This window comes from Schistocerca piceifrons, chromosome 1, assembly GCF_021461385.2.
Source record: "Schistocerca piceifrons isolate TAMUIC-IGC-003096 chromosome 1, iqSchPice1.1, whole genome shotgun sequence".
Classification (NCBI taxonomy): domain Eukaryota; kingdom Metazoa; phylum Arthropoda; class Insecta; order Orthoptera; family Acrididae; genus Schistocerca; species Schistocerca piceifrons.
Genome location: NC_060138.1, coordinates 91,444,607 through 91,465,191, shown reverse-complemented (window position 1 = coordinate 91,465,191; position 20,585 = coordinate 91,444,607). Strand labels below are relative to the sequence as shown.

General features: G+C 43.4%; 16 non-coding genes across 16 annotated transcripts; all 16 read left to right on the top strand.

Moving 5' to 3' along the window:
• Nucleotides 1-11: 11 nt before the first annotated feature.
• Nucleotides 12-84, top strand: Trnar-ucu. The gene has a single exon. It is a non-coding gene; the product is annotated as a tRNA-Arg (tRNA).
• Nucleotides 85-1,311: 1,227 nt separating this feature from the next.
• On the top strand, nt 1,312-1,384 carry Trnar-ucu. The gene has a single exon. It is a non-coding gene; the product is annotated as a tRNA-Arg (tRNA).
• A 1,227-nt stretch (nt 1,385-2,611) lies between these two features.
• On the top strand, nt 2,612-2,684 carry Trnar-ucu. Its single transcript has one exon. It is a non-coding gene; the product is annotated as a tRNA-Arg (tRNA).
• Nucleotides 2,685-3,911: 1,227 nt separating this feature from the next.
• On the top strand, nt 3,912-3,984 carry Trnar-ucu. The gene has a single exon. It is a non-coding gene; the product is annotated as a tRNA-Arg (tRNA).
• Nucleotides 3,985-5,211: 1,227 nt separating this feature from the next.
• Trnar-ucu lies at nt 5,212-5,284 on the top strand. Its single transcript has one exon. It is a non-coding gene; the product is annotated as a tRNA-Arg (tRNA).
• A 1,227-nt stretch (nt 5,285-6,511) lies between these two features.
• Nucleotides 6,512-6,584, top strand: Trnar-ucu. The gene has a single exon. It is a non-coding gene; the product is annotated as a tRNA-Arg (tRNA).
• A 1,227-nt stretch (nt 6,585-7,811) lies between these two features.
• Nucleotides 7,812-7,884, top strand: Trnar-ucu. Its single transcript has one exon. It is a non-coding gene; the product is annotated as a tRNA-Arg (tRNA).
• A 1,227-nt stretch (nt 7,885-9,111) lies between these two features.
• Nucleotides 9,112-9,184, top strand: Trnar-ucu. Its single transcript has one exon. It is a non-coding gene; the product is annotated as a tRNA-Arg (tRNA).
• A 1,227-nt stretch (nt 9,185-10,411) lies between these two features.
• Trnar-ucu lies at nt 10,412-10,484 on the top strand. The gene has a single exon. It is a non-coding gene; the product is annotated as a tRNA-Arg (tRNA).
• A 1,227-nt stretch (nt 10,485-11,711) lies between these two features.
• On the top strand, nt 11,712-11,784 carry Trnar-ucu. The gene has a single exon. It is a non-coding gene; the product is annotated as a tRNA-Arg (tRNA).
• Nucleotides 11,785-13,011: 1,227 nt separating this feature from the next.
• On the top strand, nt 13,012-13,084 carry Trnar-ucu. The gene has a single exon. It is a non-coding gene; the product is annotated as a tRNA-Arg (tRNA).
• A 1,227-nt stretch (nt 13,085-14,311) lies between these two features.
• Nucleotides 14,312-14,384, top strand: Trnar-ucu. The gene has a single exon. It is a non-coding gene; the product is annotated as a tRNA-Arg (tRNA).
• A 1,227-nt stretch (nt 14,385-15,611) lies between these two features.
• Trnar-ucu lies at nt 15,612-15,684 on the top strand. Its single transcript has one exon. It is a non-coding gene; the product is annotated as a tRNA-Arg (tRNA).
• A 1,227-nt stretch (nt 15,685-16,911) lies between these two features.
• On the top strand, nt 16,912-16,984 carry Trnar-ucu. The gene has a single exon. It is a non-coding gene; the product is annotated as a tRNA-Arg (tRNA).
• Nucleotides 16,985-18,211: 1,227 nt separating this feature from the next.
• On the top strand, nt 18,212-18,284 carry Trnar-ucu. The gene has a single exon. It is a non-coding gene; the product is annotated as a tRNA-Arg (tRNA).
• Nucleotides 18,285-19,511: 1,227 nt separating this feature from the next.
• Nucleotides 19,512-19,584, top strand: Trnar-ucu. The gene has a single exon. It is a non-coding gene; the product is annotated as a tRNA-Arg (tRNA).
• Nucleotides 19,585-20,585: the final 1,001 nt, after the last annotated feature.

Genomic DNA, 20,585 nt, shown 5'->3' with positions numbered 1-20,585 from the left:
ACTTGCGCAGCGTCCCTTTGGCGCAGAGGATAGCGCGTTGGACTTCTAATCCAAAGGTCGTGGGTTCGATCCCCACAAGGGACGGGCAATTTTTAAAAATATGTGCCAATCACGAGATGGGTATTGACATATGGGTAACAACAAGCGTCTTCAAAAGGTGAAAATTGTTGTGACCTCAGTTCTATGCTTAAATATGTTAACCTTACACATACAAGCAAAATTCTTGTTGATCTGTTATCCATGACGCTGTTATGTGTAAATGCTGTAGAAACGGAACCATATCTTCACGTGCCTGTTCACGCAAATTTTCTTTCAATACCCAATTTTTACCTACAGATAGAAATATAGCAATAGAACGCACATTTTGTACAGAAACAAATACAATGAAGAGTGAAATAATTTTGTATTACTTCACGAGTCAATGTATGTAATCCCAGTCATGATCTTTAATTCTTCCAGCCCAAGCTGAGAGGGTTTCAGTTTTCTCGGCCACAAGTGAGAAAAGTAGACTGTTTCACAACAAGATATAGTACTATGGTTCCTTAACTGTTCCCATTAAACAATGGCACTCTGTATCTATAGAGACGGCGGCAATATTCGCTTCAGCACAGGGGGCTTTTGCTGGAGACTGTCAGGAGGGGACTTGCTGGATACATGAAGGGAGAAGACCAGACAGAGACGTCTGACGCTCCGCTGACGCTTGCAGAAAACTACATTAAGTATGATTCCCGCCTATAACTGACGGCGAGAGAGATGCATCATCTGTCCACGTCTCATCGAAACACACTGTCACCAAGCAATGGCTGACGCTTCGAGGACGGCACGAAATTGCCAGGGAGGTGATGCAGCTAACGTTCCTGGCAAATGTGCTAACAGGACACACACGTCCATTGGAGTGTATACATATGATGGGGACCGGCTGTGACACAGCAGTCAACCAAAGTCAAAAAATGTGACTAATCATACAGTGCTTCCAGTGTGTCGTTTACCACTTTGTGAGTGGATGCTGTTCTAAAGAGCGTAATTCCCATTTATCTGTAAACAGCGCACGTGAGCGAATCTAATAGCAGCACTGTGTTACTACTATTGTACAGAGCAACTCTGTCAATACGCAGGTGTTTCAATCAGTAGGGCCATGGTAAACAGAGCGATTCGGAGTGATGTATAGTGTCTGCTACATAAATAATAAGTCTTTGATGTAATTGCTTCAGAGAAATATGAAAGTAAGCCTATCAGAAAAGTAACGCGAGACATGTAGCACGGGTCATGTCTTGGAGAATCTCTTACATCTGAGCCCATCACTTGCGCAGCGTCCCTTTGGCGCAGAGGATAGCGCGTTGGACTTCTAATCCAAAGGTCGTGGGTTCGATCCCCACAAGGGACGGGCAATTTTTAAAAATATGTGCCAATCACGAGATGGGTATTGACATATGGGTAACCACAAGCGTCTTCAAAAGGTGAAAATTGTTGTGACCTCAGTTCTATGCTTAAATATGTTAACCTTACACATACAAGCAAAATTCTCGTAGATCTGTTATCCATGACGCTGTTATGTGTAAATGCTGTAGAAACGGAACCATATCTTCACGTGCCTGTTCACGCAAATTTTCTTTCAATACCCAATTTTTACCTACAGATAGAAATATAGCAATAGAACGCACATTTTGTACAGAAACAAATACAATGAAGAGTGAAATAATTTTGTATTACTTCACGAGTCAATGTATGTAATCCCAGTCATGATCTTTAATTCTTCCAGCCCAAGCTGAGAGGGTTTCAGTTTTCTCGGCCACAAGTGAGAAAAGTAGACTGTTTCACAACAAGATATAGTACTATGGTTCCTTAACTGTTCCCATTAAACAATGGCACTCTGTATCTATAGAGACGGCGGCAATATTCGCTTCAGCACAGGGGGCTTTTGCTGGAGACTGTCAGGAGGGGACTTGCTGGATACATGAAGGGAGAAGACCAGACAGAGACGTCTGACGCTCCGCTGACGCTTGCAGAAAACTACATTAAGTATGATTCCCGCCTATAACTGACGGCGAGAGAGATGCATCATCTGTCCACGTCTCATCGAAACACACTGTCACCAAGCAATGGCTGACGCTTCGAGGACGGCACGAAATTGCCAGGGAGGTGATGCAGCTAACGTTCCTGGCAAATGTGCTAACAGGACACACACGTCCATTGGAGTGTATACATATGATGGGGACCGGCTGTGACACAGCAGTCAACCAAAGTCAAAAAATGTGACTAATCATACAGTGCTTCCAGTGTGTCGTTTACCACTTTGTGAGTGGATGCTGTTCTAAAGAGCGTAATTCCCATTTATCTGTAAACAGCGCACGTGAGCGAATCTAATAGCAGCACTGTGTTACTACTATTGTACAGAGCAACTCTGTCAATACGCAGGTGTTTCAATCAGTAGGGCCATGGTAAACAGAGCGATTCGGAGTGATGTATAGTGTCTGCTACATAAATAATAAGTCTTTGATGTAATTGCTTCAGAGAAATATGAAAGTAAGCCTATCAGAAAAGTAACGCGAGACATGTAGCACGGGTCATGTCTTGGAGAATCTCTTACATCTGAGCCCATCACTTGCGCAGCGTCCCTTTGGCGCAGAGGATAGCGCGTTGGACTTCTAATCCAAAGGTCGTGGGTTCGATCCCCACAAGGGACGGGCAATTTTTAAAAATATGTGCCAATCACGAGATGGGTATTGACATATGGGTAACCACAAGCGTCTTCAAAAGGTGAAAATTGTTGTGACCTCAGTTCTATGCTTAAATATGTTAACCTTACACATACAAGCAAAATTCTCGTAGATCTGTTATCCATGACGCTGTTATGTGTAAATGCTGTAGAAACGGAACCATATCTTCACGTGCCTGTTCACGCAAATTTTCTTTCAATACCCAATTTTTACCTACAGATAGAAATATAGCAATAGAACGCACATTTTGTACAGAAACAAATACAATGAAGAGTGAAATAATTTTGTATTACTTCACGAGTCAATGTATGTAATCCCAGTCATGATCTTTAATTCTTCCAGCCCAAGCTGAGAGGGTTTCAGTTTTCTCGGCCACAAGTGAGAAAAGTAGACTGTTTCACAACAAGATATAGTACTATGGTTCCTTAACTGTTCCCATTAAACAATGGCACTCTGTATCTATAGAGACGGCGGCAATATTCGCTTCAGCACAGGGGGCTTTTGCTGGAGACTGTCAGGAGGGGACTTGCTGGATACATGAAGGGAGAAGACCAGACAGAGACGTCTGACGCTCCGCTGACGCTTGCAGAAAACTACATTAAGTATGATTCCCGCCTATAACTGACGGCGAGAGAGATGCATCATCTGTCCACGTCTCATCGAAACACACTGTCACCAAGCAATGGCTGACGCTTCGAGGACGGCACGAAATTGCCAGGGAGGTGATGCAGCTAACGTTCCTGGCAAATGTGCTAACAGGACACACACGTCCATTGGAGTGTATACATATGATGGGGACCGGCTGTGACACAGCAGTCAACCAAAGTCAAAAAATGTGACTAATCATACAGTGCTTCCAGTGTGTCGTTTACCACTTTGTGAGTGGATGCTGTTCTAAAGAGCGTAATTCCCATTTATCTGTAAACAGCGCACGTGAGCGAATCTAATAGCAGCACTGTGTTACTACTATTGTACAGAGCAACTCTGTCAATACGCAGGTGTTTCAATCAGTAGGGCCATGGTAAACAGAGCGATTCGGAGTGATGTATAGTGTCTGCTACATAAATAATAAGTCTTTGATGTAATTGCTTCAGAGAAATATGAAAGTAAGCCTATCAGAAAAGTAACGCGAGACATGTAGCACGGGTCATGTCTTGGAGAATCTCTTACATCTGAGCCCATCACTTGCGCAGCGTCCCTTTGGCGCAGAGGATAGCGCGTTGGACTTCTAATCCAAAGGTCGTGGGTTCGATCCCCACAAGGAACGGGCAATTTTGAAAAATATGTGCCAATCACGAGATGGGTATTGACATATGGGTAACCACAAGCGTCTTCAAAAGGTGAAAATTGTTGTGACCTCAGTTCTATGCTTAAATATGTTAACCTTACACATACAAGCAAAATTCTCGTAGATCTGTTATCCATGACGCTGTTATGTGTAAATGCTGTAGAAACGGAACCATATCTTCACGTGCCTGTTCACGCAAATTTTCTTTCAATACCCAATTTTTACCTACAGATAGAAATATAGCAATAGAACGCACATTTTGTACAGAAACAAATACAATGAAGAGTGAAATAATTTTGTATTACTTCACGAGTCAATGTATGTAATCCCAGTCATGATCTTTAATTCTTCCAGCCCAAGCTGAGAGGGTTTCAGTTTTCTCGGCCACAAGTGAGAAAAGTAGACTGTTTCACAACAAGATATAGTACTATGGTTCCTTAACTGTTCCCATTAAACAATGGCACTCTGTATCTATAGAGACGGCGGCAATATTCGCTTCAGCACAGGGGGCTTTTGCTTGAGACTGTCAGGAGGGGACTTGCTGGATACATGAAGGGAGAAGACCAGACAGAGACGTCTGACGCTCCGCTGACGCTTGCAGAAAACTACATTAAGTATGATTCCCGCCTATAACTAACGGCGAGAGAGATGCATCATCTGTCCACGTCTCATCGAAACACACTGTCACCAAGCAATGGCTGACGCTTCGAGGACGGCACGAAATTGCCAGGGAGGTGATGCAGCTAACGTTCCTGGCAAATGTGCTAACAGGACACACACGTCCATTGGAGTGTATACATATGATGGGGACCGGCTGTGACACAGCAGTCAACCAAAGTCAAAAAATGTGACTAATCATACAGTGCTTCCAGTGTGTCGTTTACCACTTTGTGAGTGGATGCTGTTCTAAAGAGCGTAATTCCCATTTATCTGTAAACAGCGCACGTGAGCGAATCTAATAGCAGCACTGTGTTACTACTATTGTACAGAGCAACTCTGTCAATACGCAGGTGTTTCAATCAGTAGGGCCATGGTAAACAGAGCGATTCGGAGTGATGTATAGTGTCTGCTACATAAATAATAAGTCTTTGATGTAATTGCTTCAGAGAAATATGAAAGTAAGCCTATCAGAAAAGTAACGCGAGACATGTAGCACGGGTCATGTCTTGGAGAATCTCTTACATCTGAGCCCATCACTTGTGCAGCGTCCCTTTGGCGCAGAGGATAGCGCGTTGGACTTCTAATCCAAAGGTCGTGGGTTCGATCCCCACAAGGGACGGGCAATTTTTAAAAATATGTGCCAATCACGAGATGGGTATTGACATATGGGTAACCACAAGCGTCTTCAAAAGGTGAAAATTGTTGTGACCTCAGTTCTATGCTTAAATATGTTAACCTTACACATACAAGCAAAATTCTCGTAGATCTGTTATCCATGACGCTGTTATGTGTAAATGCTGTAGAAACGGAACCATATCTTCACGTGCCTGTTCACGCAAATTTTCTTTCAATACCCAATTTTTACCTACAGATAGAAATATAGCAATAGAACGCACATTTTGTACAGAAACAAATACAATGAAGAGTGAAATAATTTTGTATTACTTCACGAGTCAATGTATGTAATCCCAGTCATGATCTTTAATTCTTCCAGCCCAAGCTGAGAGGGTTTCAGTTTTCTCGGCCACAAGTGAGAAAAGTAGACTGTTTCACAACAAGATATAGTACTATGGTTCCTTAACTGTTCCCATTAAACAATGGCACTCTGTATCTATAGAGACGGCGGCAATATTCGCTTCAGCACAGGGGGCTTTTGCTGGAGACTGTCAGGAGGGGACTTGCTGGATACATGAAGGGAGAAGACCAGACAGAGACGTCTGACGCTCCGCTGACGCTTGCAGAAAACTACATTAAGTATGATTCCCGCCTATAACTGACGGCGAGAGAGATGCATCATCTGTCCACGTCTCATCGAAACACACTGTCACCAAGCAATGGCTGACGCTTCGAGGACGGCACGAAATTGCCAGGGAGGTGATGCAGCTAACGTTCCTGGCAAATGTGCTAACAGGGCACACACGTCCATTGGAGTGTATACATATGATGGGGACCGGCTGTGACACAGCAGTCAACCAAAGTCAAAAAATGTGACTAATCATACAGTGCTTCCAGTGTGTCGTTTACCACTTTGTGAGTGGATGCTGTTCTAAAGAGCGTAATTCCCATTTATCTGTAAACAGCGCACGTGAGCGAATCTAATAGCAGCACTGTGTTACTACTATTGTACAGAGCAACTCTGTCAATACGCAGGTGTTTCAATCAGTAGGGCCATGGTAAACAGAGCGATTCGGAGTGATGTATAGTGTCTGCTACATAAATAATAAGTCTTTGATGTAATTGCTTCAGAGAAATATGAAAGTAAGCCTATCAGAAAAGTAACGCGAGACATGTAGCACGGGTCATGTCTTGGAGAATCTCTTACATCTGAGCCCATCAGTTGCGCAGCGTCCCTTTGGCGCAGAGGATAGCGCGTTGGACTTCTAATCCAAAGGTCGTGGGTTCGATCCCCACAAGGGACGGGCAATTTTTAAAAATATGTGCCAGTCACGAGATGGGTATTGACATATGGGTAACCACAAGCGTCTTCAAAAGGTGAAAATTGTTGTGACCTCAGTTCTATGCTTAAATATGTTAACCTTACACATACAAGCAAAATTCTCGTAGATCTGTTATCCATGACGCTGTTATGTGTAAATGCTGTAGAAACGGAACCATATCTTCACGTGCCTGTTCACGCAAATTTTCTTTCAATACCCAATTTTTACCTACAGATAGAAATATAGCAATAGAACGCACATTTTGTACAGAAACAAATACAATGAAGAGTGAAATAATTTTGTATTACTTCACGAGTCAATGTATGTAATCCCAGTCATGATCTTTAATTCTTCCAGCCCAAGCTGAGAGGGTTTCAGTTTTCTCGGCCACAAGTGAGAAAAGTAGACTGTTTCACAACAAGATATAGTACTATGGTTCCTTAACTGTTCCCATTAAACAATGGCACTCTGTATCTATAGAGACGGCGGCAATATTCGCTTCAGCACAGGGGGCTTTTGCTTGAGACTGTCAGGAGGGGACTTGCTGGATACATGAAGGGAGAAGACCAGACAGAGACGTCTGACGCTCCGCTGACGCTTGCAGAAAACTACATTAAGTATGATTCCCGCCTATAACTGACGGCGAGAGAGATGCATCATCTGTCCACGTCTCATCGAAACACACTGTCACCAAGCAATGGCTGACGCTTCGAGGACGGCACGAAATTGCCAGGGAGGTGATGCAGCTAACGTTCCTGGCAAATGTGCTAACAGGGCACACACGTCCATTGGAGTGTATACATATGATGGGGACCGGCTGTGACACAGCAGTCAACCAAAGTCAAAAAATGTGACTAATCATACAGTGCTTCCAGTGTGTCGTTTACCACTTTGTGAGTGGATGCTGTTCTAAAGAGCGTAATTCCCATTTATCTGTAAACAGCGCACGTGAGCGAATCTAATAGCAGCACTGTGTTACTACTATTGTACAGAGCAACTCTGTCAATACGCAGGTGTTTCAATCAGTAGGGCCATGGTAAACAGAGCGATTCGGAGTGATGTATAGTGTCTGCTACATAAATAATAAGTCTTTGATGTAATTGCTTCAGAGAAATATGAAAGTAAGCCTATCAGAAAAGTAACGCGAGACATGTAGCACGGGTCATGTCTTGGAGAATCTCTTACATCTGAGCCCATCACTTGCGCAGCGTCCCTTTGGCGCAGAGGATAGCGCGTTGGACTTCTAATCCAAAGGTCGTGGGTTCGATCCCCACAAGGGACGGGCAATTTTTAAAAATATGTGCCAATCACGAGATGGGTATTGACATATGGGTAACCACAAGCGTCTTCAAAAGGTGAAAATTGTTGTGACCTCAGTTCTATGCTTAAATATGTTAACCTTACACATACAAGCAAAATTCTCGTAGATCTGTTATCCATGACGCTGTTATGTGTAAATGCTGTAGAAACGGAACCATATCTTCACGTGCCTGTTCACGCAAATTTTCTTTCAATACCCAATTTTTACCTACAGATAGAAATATAGCAATAGAACGCACATTTTGTACAGAAACAAATACAATGAAGAGTGAAATAATTTTGTATTACTTCACGAGTCAATGTATGTAATCCCAGTCATGATCTTTAATTCTTCCAGCCCAAGCTGAGAGGGTTTCAGTTTTCTCGGCCACAAGTGAGAAATGTAGACTGTTTCACAACAAGATATAGTACTATGGTTCCTTAACTGTTCCCATTAAACAATGGCACTCTGTATCTATAGAGACGGCGGCAATATTCGCTTCAGCACAGGGGGCTTTTGCTGGAGACTGTCAGGAGGGGACTTGCTGGATACATGAAGGGAGAAGACCAGACAGAGACGTCTGACGCTCCTCTGACGCTTGCAGAAAACTACATTAAGTATGATTCCCGCCTATAACTGACGGCGAGAGAGATGCATCATCTGTCCACGTCTCATCGAAACACACTGTCACCAAGCAATGGCTGACGCTTCGAGGACGGCACGAAATTGCCAGGGAGGTGATGCAGCTAACGTTCCTGGCAAATGTGCTAACAGGACACACACGTCCATTGGAGTGTATACATATGATGGGGACCGGCTGTGGCACAGCAGTCAACCAAAGTCAAAAAATGTGACTAATCATACAGTGCTTCCAGTGTGTCGTTTACCACTTTGTGAGTGGATGCTGTTCTAAAGAGCGTAATTCCCATTTATCTGTAAACAGCGCACGTGAGCGAATCTAATAGCAGCACTGTGTTACTACTATTGTACAGAGCAACTCTGTCAATACGCAGGTGTTTCAATCAGTAGGGCCATGGTAAACAGAGCGATTCGGAGTGATGTATAGTGTCTGCTACATAAATAATAAGTCTTTGATGTAATTGCTTCAGAGAAATATGAAAGTAAGCCTATCAGAAAAGTAACGCGAGACATGTAGCACGGGTCATGTCTTGGAGAATCTCTTACATCTGAGCCCATCACTTGCGCAGCGTCCCTTTGGCGCAGAGGATAGCGCGTTGGACTTCTAATCCAAAGGTCGTGGGTTCGATCCCCACAAGGGACGGGCAATTTTTAAAAATATGTGCCAATCACGAGATGGGTATTGACATATGGGTAACCACAAGCGTCTTCAAAAGGTGAAAATTGTTGTGACCTCAGTTCTATGCTTAAATATGTTAACCTTACACATACAAGCAAAATTCTCGTAGATCTGTTATCCATGACGCTGTTATGTGTAAATGCTGTAGAAACGGAACCATATCTTCACGTGCCTGTTCACGCAAATTTTCTTTCAATACCCAATTTTTACCTACAGATAGAAATATAGCAATAGAACGCACATTTTGTACAGAAACAAATACAATGAAGAGTGAAATAATTTTCTATTACTTCACGAGTCAATGTATGTAATCCCAGTCATGATCTTTAATTCTTCCAGCCCAAGCTGAGAGGGTTTCAGTTTTCTCGGCCACAAGTGAGAAAAGTAGACTGTTTCACAACAAGATATAGTACTATGGTTCCTTAACTGTTCCCATTAAACAATGGCACTCTGTATCTATAGAGACGGCGGCAATATTCGCTTCAGCACAGGGGGCTTTTGCTGGAGACTGTCAGGAGGGGACTTGCTGGATACATGAAGGGAGAAGACCAGACAGAGACGTCTGACGCTCCTCTGACGCTTGCAGAAAACTACATTAAGTATGATTCCCGCCTATAACTGACGGCGAGAGAGATGCATCATCTGTCCACGTCTCATCGAAACACACTGTCACCAAGCAATGGCTGACGCTTCGAGGACGGCACGAAATTGCCAGGGAGGTGATGCAGCTAACGTTCCTGGCAAATGTGCTAACAGGACACACACGTCCATTGGAGTGTATACATATGATGGGGACCGGCTGTGGCACAGCAGTCAACCAAAGTCAAAAAATGTGACTAATCATACAGTGCTTCCAGTGTGTCGTTTACCACTTTGTGAGTGGATGCTGTTCTAAAGAGCGTAATTCCCATTTATCTGTAAACAGCGCACGTGAGCGAATCTAATAGCAGCACTGTGTTACTACTATTGTACAGAGCAACTCTGTCAATACGCAGGTGTTTCAATCAGTAGGGCCATGGTAAACAGAGCGATTCGGAGTGATGTATAGTGTCTGCTACATAAATAATAAGTCTTTGATGTAATTGCTTCAGAGAAATATGAAAGTAAGCCTATCAGAAAAGTAACGCGAGACATGTAGCACGGGTCATGTCTTGGAGAATCTCTTACATCTGAGCCCATCACTTGCGCAGCGTCCCTTTGGCGCAGAGGATAGCGCGTTGGACTTCTAATCCAAAGGTCGTGGGTTCGATCCCCACAAGGGACGGGCAATTTTTAAAAATATGTGCCAGTCACGAGATGGGTATTGACATATGGGTAACCACAAGCGTCTTCAAAAGGTGAAAATTGTTGTGACCTCAGTTCTATGCTTAAATATGTTAACCTTACACATACAAGCAAAATTCTCGTAGATCTGTTATCCATGACGCTGTTATGTGTAAATGCTGTAGAAACGGAACCATATCTTCACGTGCCTGTTCACGCAAATTTTCTTTCAATACCCAATTTTTACCTACAGATAGAAATATAGCAATAGAACGCACATTTTGTACAGAAACAAATACAATGAAGAGTGAAATAATTTTGTATTACTTCACGAGTCAATGTATGTAATCCCAGTCATGATCTTTAATTCTTCCAGCCCAAGCTGAGAGGGTTTCAGTTTTCTCGGCCACAAGTGAGAAAAGTAGACTGTTTCACAACAAGATATAGTACTATGGTTCCTTAACTGTTCCCATTAAACAATGGCACTCTGTATCTATAGAGACGGCGGCAATATTCGCTTCAGCACAGGGGGCTTTTGCTGGAGACTGTCAGGAGGGGACTTGCTGGATACATGAAGGGAGAAGACCAGACAGAGACGTCTGACGCTCCGCTGACGCTTGCAGAAAACTACATTAAGTATGATTCCCGCCTATAACTGACGGCGAGAGAGATGCATCATCTGTCCACGTCTCATCGAAACACACTGTCACCAAGCAATGGCTGACGCTTCGAGGACGGCACGAAATTGCCAGGGAGGTGATGCAGCTAACGTTCCTGGCAAATGTGCTAACAGGACACACACGTCCATTGGAGTGTATACATATGATGGGGACCGGCTGTGGCACAGCAGTCAACCAAAGTCAAAAAATGTGACTAATCATACAGTGCTTCCAGTGTGTCGTTTACCACTTTGTGAGTGGATGCAGTTCTAAAGAGCGTAATTCCCATTTATCTGTAAACAGCGCACGTGAGCGAATCTAATAGCAGCACTGTGTTACTACTATTGTACAGAGCAACTCTGTCAATACGCAGGTGTTTCAATCAGTAGGGCCATGGTAAACAGAGCGATTCGGAGTGATGTATAGTGTCTGCTACATAAATAATAAGTCTTTGATGTAATTGCTTCAGAGAAATATGAAAGTAAGCCTATCAGAAAAGTAACGCGAGACATGTAGCACGGGTCATGTCTTGGAGAATCTCTTACATCTGAGCCCATCACTTGCGCAGCGTCCCTTTGGCGCAGAGGATAGCGCGTTGGACTTCTAATCCAAAGGTCGTGGGTTCGATCCCCACAAGGGACGGGCAATTTTTAAAAATATGTGCCAATCACGAGATGGGTATTGACATATGGGTAACCACAAGCGTCTTCAAAAGGTGAAAATTGTTGTGACCTCAGTTCTATGCTTAAATATGTTAACCTTACACATACAAGCAAAATTTTCGTAGATCTGTTATCCATGACGCTGTTATGTGTAAATGCTGTAGAAACGGAACCATATCTTCACGTGCCTGTTCACGCAAATTTTCTTTCAATACCCAATTTTTACCTACAGATAGAAATATAGCAATAGAACGCACATTTTGTACAGAAACAAATACAATGAAGAGTGAAATAATTTTGTATTACTTCACGAGTCAATGTATGTAATCCCAGTCATGATCTTTAATTCTTCCAGCCCAAGCTGAGAGGGTTTCAGTTTTCTCGGCCACAAGTGAGAAAAGTAGACTATTTCACAACAAGATATAGTACTATGGTTCCTTAACTGTTCCCATTAAACAATGGCACTCTGTATCTATAGAGACGGCGGCAATATTCGCTTCAGCACAGGGGGCTTTTGCTGGAGACTGTCAGGAGGGGACTTGCTGGATACATGAAGGGAGAAGACCAGACAGAGACGTCTGACGCTCCGCTGACGCTTGCAGAAAACTACATTAAGTATGATTCCCGCCTATAACTGACGGCGAGAGAGATGCATCATCTGTCCACGTCTCATCGAAACACACTGTCACCAAGCAATGGCTGACGCTTCGAGGACGGCACGAAATTGCCAGGGAGGTGATGCAGCTAACGTTCCTGGCAAATGTGCTAACAGGGCACACACGTCCATTGGAGTGTATACATATGATGGGGACCGGCTGTGACACAGCAGTCAACCAAAGTCAAAAAATGTGACTAATCATACAGTGCTTCCAGTGTGTCGTTTACCACTTTGTGAGTGGATGCTGTTCTAAAGAGCGTAATTCCCATTTATCTGTAAACAGCGCACGTGAGCGAATCTAATAGCAGCACTGTGTTACTACTATTGTACAGAGCAACTCTGTCAATACGCAGGTGTTTCAATCAGTAGGGCCATGGTAAACAGAGCGATTCGGAGTGATGTATAGTGTCTGCTACATAAATAATAAGTCTTTGATGTAATTGCTTCAGGGAAATATGAAAGTAAGCCTATCAGAAAAGTAACGCGAGACATGTAGCACGGGTCATGTCTTGCAGAATCTCTTACATCTGAGCCCATCACTTGCGCAGCGTCCCTTTGGCGCAGAGGATAGCGCGTTGGACTTCTAATCCAAAGGTCGTGGGTTCGATCCCCACAAGGGACGGGCAATTTTTAAAAATATGTGCCAGTCACGAGATGGGTATTGACATATGGGTAACCACAAGCGTCTTCAAAAGGTGAAAATTGTTGTGACCTCAGTTCTATGCTTAAATATGTTAACCTTACACATACAAGCAAAATTCTCGTAGATCTGTTATCCATGACGCTGTTATGTGTAAATGCTGTAGAAACGGAACCATATCTTCACGTGCCTGTTCACGCAAATTTTCTTTCAATACCCAATTTTTACCTACAGATAGAAATATAGCAATAGAACGCACATTTTGTACAGAAACAAATACAATGAAGAGTGAAATAATTTTGTATTACTTCACGAGTCAATGTATGTAATCCCAGTCATGATCTTTAATTCTTCCAGCCCAAGCTGAGAGGGTTTCAGTTTTCTCGGCCACAAGTGAGAAAAGTAGACTGTTTCACAACAAGATATAGTACTATGGTTCCTTAACTGTTCCCATTAAACAATGGCACTCTGTATCTATAGAGACGGCGGCAATATTCGCTTCAGCACAGGGGGCTTTTGCTGGAGACTGTCAGGAGGGGACTTGCTGGATACATGAAGGGAGAAGACCAGACAGAGACGTCTGACGCTCCGCTGACGCTTGCAGAAAACTACATTAAGTATGATTCCCGCCTATAACTGACGGCGAGAGAGATGCATCATCTGTCCACGTCTCATCGAAACACACTGTCACCAAGCAATGGCTGACGCTTCGAGGACGGCACGAAATTGCCAGGGAGGTGATGCAGCTAACGTTCCTGGCAAATGTGCTAACAGGACACACACGTCCATTGGAGTGTATACATATGATGGGGACCGGCTGTGACACAGCAGTCAACCAAAGTCAAAAAATGTGACTAATCATACAGTGCTTCCAGTGTGTCGTTTACCACTTTGTGAGTGGATGCTGTTCTAAAGAGCGTAATTCCCATTTATCTGTAAACAGCGCACGTGAGCGAATCTAATAGCAGCACTGTGTTACTACTATTGTACAGAGCAACTCTGTCAATACGCAGGTGTTTCAATCAGTAGGGCCATGGTAAACAGAGCGATTCGGAGTGATGTATAGTGTCTGCTACATAAATAATAAGTCTTTGATGTAATTGCTTCAGAGAAATATGAAAGTAAGCCTATCAGAAAAGTAACGCGAGACATGTAGCACGGGTCATGTCTTGGAGAATCTCTTACATCTGAGCCCATCACTTGCGCAGCGTCCCTTTGGCGCAGTGGATAGCGCGTTGGTCTTCTAATCCAAAGGTCGTGGGTTCGATCCCCACAAGGGACGGGCAATTTTTAAAAATATGTGCCAATCACGAGATGGGTATTGACATATGGGTAACCACAAGCGTCTTCAAAAGGTGAAAATTGTTGTGACCTGAGTTCTATGCTTAAATATGTTAACCTTACACATACAAGCAAAATTTTCGTAGATCTGTTATCCATGACGCTGTTATGTGTAAATGCTGTAGAAACGGAACCATATCTTCACGTGCCTGTTCACGCAAATTTTCTTTCAATACCCAATTTTTACCTACAGATAGAAATATAGCAATAGAACGCACATTTTGTACAGAAACAAATACAATGAAGAGTGAAATAATTTTGTATTACTTCACGAGTCAATGTATGTAATCCCAGTCATGATCTTTAATTCTTCCAGCCCAAGCTGAGAGGGTTTCAGTTTTCTCGGCCACAAGTGAGAAAAGTAGACTATTTCACAACAAGATATAGTACTATGGTTCCTTAACTGTTCCCATTAAACAATGGCACTCTGTATCTATAGAGACGGCGGCAATATTCGCTTCAGCACAGGGGGCTTTTGCTTGAGACTGTCAGGAGGGGACTTGCTGGATACATGAAGGGAGAAGACCAGACAGAGACGTCTGACGCTCCGCTGACGCTTGCAGAAAACTACATTAAGTATGATTCCCGCCTATAACTGACGGCGAGAGAGATGCATCATCTGTCCACGTCTCATCGAAACACACTGTCACCAAGCAATGGCTGACGCTTCGAGGACGGCACGAAATTGCCAGGGAGGTGATGCAGCTAACGTTCCTGGCAAATGTGCTAACAGGGCACACACGTCCATTGGAGTGTATACATATGATGGGGACCGGCTGTGACACAGCAGTCAACCAAAGTCAAAAAATGTGACTAATCATACAGTGCTTCCAGTGTGTCGTTTACCACTTTGTGAGTGGATGCTGTTCTAAAGAGCGTAATTCCCATTTATCTGTAAACAGCGCACGTGAGCGAATCTAATAGCAGCACTGTGTTACTACTATTGTACAGAGCAACTCTGTCAATACGCAGGTGTTTCAATCAGTAGGGCCATGGTAAACAGAGCGATTCGGAGTGATGTACAGTGTCTGCTACATAAATAATAAGTCTTTGATGTAATTGCTTCAGAGAAATATGAAAGTAAGCCTATCAGAAAAGTAACGCGAGACATGTAGCACGGGTCATGTCTTGGAGAATCTCTTACATCTGAGCCCATCACTTGCGCAGCGTCCCTTTGGCGCAGAGGATAGCGCGTTGGACTTCTAATCCAAAGGTCGTGGGTTCGATCCCCACAAGGGACGGGCAATTTTTAAAAATATGTGCCAGTCACGAGATGGGTATTGACATATGGGTAACCACAAGCGTCTTCAAAAGGTGAAAATTGTTGTGACCTCAGTTCTATGCTTAAATATGTTAACCTTACACATACAAGCAAAATTCTCGTAGATCTGTTATCCATGACGCTGTTATGTGTAAATGCTGTAGAAACGGAACCATATCTTCACGTGCCTGTTCACGCAAATTTTCTTTCAATACCCAATTTTTACCTACAGATAGAAATATAGCAATAGAACGCACATTTTGTACAGAAACAAATACAATGAAGAGTGAAATAATTTTGTATTACTTCACGAGTCAATGTATGTAATCCCAGTCATGATCTTTAATTCTTCCAGCCCAAGCTGAGAGGGTTTCAGTTTTCTCGGCCACAAGTGAGAAAAGTAGACTGTTTCACAACAAGATATAGTACTATGGTTCCTTAACTGTTCCCATTAAACAATGGCACTCTGTATCTATAGAGACGGCGGCAATATTCGCTTCAGCACAGGGGGCTTTTGCTGGAGACTGTCAGGAGGGGACTTGCTGGATACATGAAGGGAGAAGACCAGACAGAGACGTCTGACGCTCCGCTGACGCTTGCAGAAAACTACATTAAGTATGATTCCCGCCTATAACTGACGGCGAGAGAGATGCATCATCTGTCCACGTCTCATCGAAACACACTGTCACCAAGCAATGGCTGACGCTTCGAGGACGGCACGAAATTGCCAGGGAGGTGATGCAGCTAACGTTCCTGGCAAATGTGCTAACAGGACACACACGTCCATTGGAGTGTATACATATGATGGGGACCGGCTGTGACACAGCAGTCAACCAAAGTCAAAAAATGTGACTAATCATACAGTGCTTCCAGTGTGTCGTTTACCACTTTGTGAGTGGATGCTGTTCTAAAGAGCGTAATTCCCATTTATCTGTAAACAGCGCACGTGAGCGAATCTAATAGCAGCACTGTGTTACTACTATTGTACAGAGCAACTCTGTCAATACGCAGGTGTTTCAATCAGTAGGGCCATGGTAAACAGAGCGATTCGGAGTGATGTATAGTGTCTGCTACATAAATAATAAGTCTTTGATGTAATTGCTTCAGAGAAATATGAAAGTAAGCCTATCAGAAAAGTAACGCGAGACATGTAGCACGGGTCATGTCTTGGAGAATCTCTTACATCTGAGCCCATCACTTGTGCAGCGTCCGTTTGGCGCAGAGGATAGCGCGTTGGACTTCTAATCCAAAGGTCGTGGGTTCGATCCCCACAAGGGACGGGCAATTTTTAAAAATATGTGCCAATCACGAGATGGGTATTGACATATGGGTAACCACAAGCGTCTTCAAAAGGTGAAAATTGTTGTGACCTCAGTTCTATGCTTAAATATGTTAACCTTACACATACAAGCAAAATTCTCGTAGATCTGTTATCCATGACGCTGTTATGTGTAAATGCTGTAGAAACGGAACCATATCTTCACGTGCCTGTTCACGCAAATTTTCTTTCAATACCCAATTTTTACCTACAGATAGAAATATAGCAATAGAATGCACATTTTGTACAGAAACAAATACAATGAAGAGTGAAATAATTTTCTATTACTTCACGAGTCAATGTATGTAATCCCAGTCATGATCTTTAATTCTTCCAGCCCAAGCTGAGAGGGTTTCAGTTTTCTCGGCCACAAGTGAGAAAAGTAGACTGTTTCACAACAAGATATAGTACTATGGTTCCTTAACTGTTCCCATTAAACAATGGCACTCTGTATCTATAGAGACGGCGGCAATATTCGCTTCAGCACAGGGGGCTTTTGCTTGAGACTGTCAGGAGGGGACTTGCTGGATACATGAAGGGAGAAGACCAGACAGAGACGTCTGACGCTCCGCTGACGCTTGCAGAAAACTACATTAAGTATGATTCCCGCCTATAACTGACGGCGAGAGAGATGCATCATCTGTCCACGTCTCATCGAAACACACTGTCACCAAGCAATGGCTGACGCTTCGAGGACGGCACGAAATTGCCAGGGAGGTGATGCAGCTAACGTTCCTGGCAAATGTGCTAACAGGACACACACGTCCATTGGAGTGTATACATATGATGGGGACCGGCTGTGACACAGCAGTCAACCAAAGTCAAAAAATGTGACTAATCATACAGTGCTTCCAGTGTGTCGTTTACCACTTTGTGAGTGGATGCTGTTCTAAAGAGCGTAATTCCCATTTATCTGTAAACAGCGCACGTGAGCGAATCTAATAGCAGCACTGTGTTACTACTATTGTACAGAGCAACTCTGTCAATACGCAGGTGTTTCAATCAGTAGGGCCATGGTAAACAGAGCGATTCGGAGTGATGTATAGTGTCTGCTACATAAATAATAAGTCTTTGATGTAATTGCTTCAGAGAAATATGAAAGTAAGCCTATCAGAAAAGTAACGCGAAACATGTAGCACGGGTCATGTCTTGGAGAATCTCTTACATCTGAGCCCATCACTTGCGCAGCGTCCCTTTGGCGCAGAGGATAGCGCGTTGGACTTCTAATCCAAAGGTCGTGGGTTCGATCCCCACAAGGGACGGGCAATTTTTAAAAATATGTGCCAATCACGAGATGGGTATTGACATATGGGTAACCACAAGCGTCTTCAAAAGGTGAAAATTGTTGTGACCTCAGTTCTATGCTTAAATATGTTAACCTTACACATACAAGCAAAATTCTCGTAGATCTGTTATCCATGACGCTGTTATGTGTAAATGCTGTAGAAACGGGACCATATCTTCACGTGCCTGTTCACGCAAATTTTCTTTCAATACCCAATTTTTACCTACAGATAGAAATATAGCAATAGAACGCACATTTTGTACAGAAACAAATACAATGAAGAGTGAAATAATTTTGTATTACTTCACGAGTCAATGTATGTAATCCCAGTCATGATCTTTAATTCTTCCAGCCCAAGCTGAGAGGGTTTCAGTTTTCTCGGCCACAAGTGAGAAAAGTAGACTATTTCACAACAAGATATAGTACTATGGTTCCTTAACTGTTCCCATTAAACAATGGCACTCTGTATCTATAGAGACGGCGGCAATATTCGCTTCAGCACAGGGGGCTTTTGCTGGAGACTGTCAGGAGGGGACTTGCTGGATACATGAAGGGAGAAGACCAGACAGAGACGTCTGACGCTCCGCTGACGCTTGCAGAAAACTACATTAAGTATGATTCCCGCCTATAACTGACGGCGAGAGAGATGCATCACCTGTCCACGTCTCATCGAAACACACTGTCACCAAGCAATGGCTGACGCTTCGAGGACGGCACGAAATTGCCAGGGAGGTGATGCAGCTAACGTTCCTGGCAAATGTGCTAACAGGACACACACGTCCATTGGAGTGTATACATATGATGGGGACCGGCTGTGACACAGCAGTCAACCAAAGTCAAAAAATGTGACTAATCATACAGTGCTTCCAGTGTGTCGTTTACCACTTTGTGAGTGGATGCTGTTCTAAAGAGCGTAATTCCCATTTATCTGTAAACAGCGCACGTGAGCGAATCTAATAGCAGCACTGTGTTACTACTATTGTACAGAGCAACTCTGTCAATACGCAGGTGTTTCAATCAGTAGGGCCATGGTAAACAGAGCGATTCGGAGTGATGTATAGTGTCTGCTACATAAATAATAAGTCTTTGATGTAATTGCTTCAGAGAAATATGAAAGTAAGCCTATCAGAAAAGTAACGCGAGACATGTAGCACGGGTCATGTCTTGGAGAATCTCTTACATCTGAGCCCATCACTTGCGCAGCGTCCCTTTGGCGCAGAGGATAGCGCGTTGGACTTCTAATCCAAGGGTCGTGGGTTCGATCCCCACAAGGGACGGGCAATTTTTAAAAATATGTGCCAATCACGAGATGGGTATTGACATATGGGTAACCACAAGCGTCTTCAAAAGGTGAAAATTGTTGTGACCTCAGTTCTATGCTTAAATATGTTAACCTTACACATACAAGCAAAATTCTCGTAGATCTGTTATCCATGACGCTGTTATGTGTAAATGCTGTAGAAACGGAACCATATCTTCACGTGCCTGTTCACGCAAATTTTCTTTCAATACCCAATTTTTACCTACAGATAGAAATATAGCAATAGAACGCACATTTTGTACAGAAACAAATACAATGAAGAGTGAAATAATTTTGTATTACTTCACGAGTCAATGTATGTAATCCCAGTCATGATCTTTAATTCTTCCAGCCCAAGCTGAGAGGGTTTCAGTTTTCTCGGCCACAAGTGAGAAAAGTAGACTGTTTCACAACAAGATATAGTACTATGGTTCCTTAACTGTTCCCATTAAACAATGGCACTCTGTATCTATAGAGACGGCGGCAATATTCGCTTCAGCACAGGGGGCTTTTGCTTGAGACTGTCAGGAGGGGACTTGCTGGATACATGAAGGGAGAAGACCAGACAGAGACGTCTGACGCTCCGCTGACGCTTGCAGAAAACTACATTAAGTATGATTCCCGCCTATAACTGACGGCGAGAGAGATGCATCATCTGTCCACGTCTCATCGAAACACACTGTCACCAAGCAATGGCTGACGCTTCGAGGACGGCACGAAATTGCCAGGGAGGTGATGCAGCTAACGTTCCTGGCAAATGTGCTAACAGGACACACACGTCCATTGGAGTGTATACATATGATGGGGACCGGCTGTGACACAGCAGTCAACCAAAGTCAAAAAATGTGACTAATCATACAGTGCTTCCAGTGTGTCGTTTACCACTTTGTGAGTGGATGCTGTTCTAAAGAGCGTAATTCCCATTTATCTGTAAACAGCGCACGTGAGCGAATCTAATAGCAGCACTGTGTTACTACT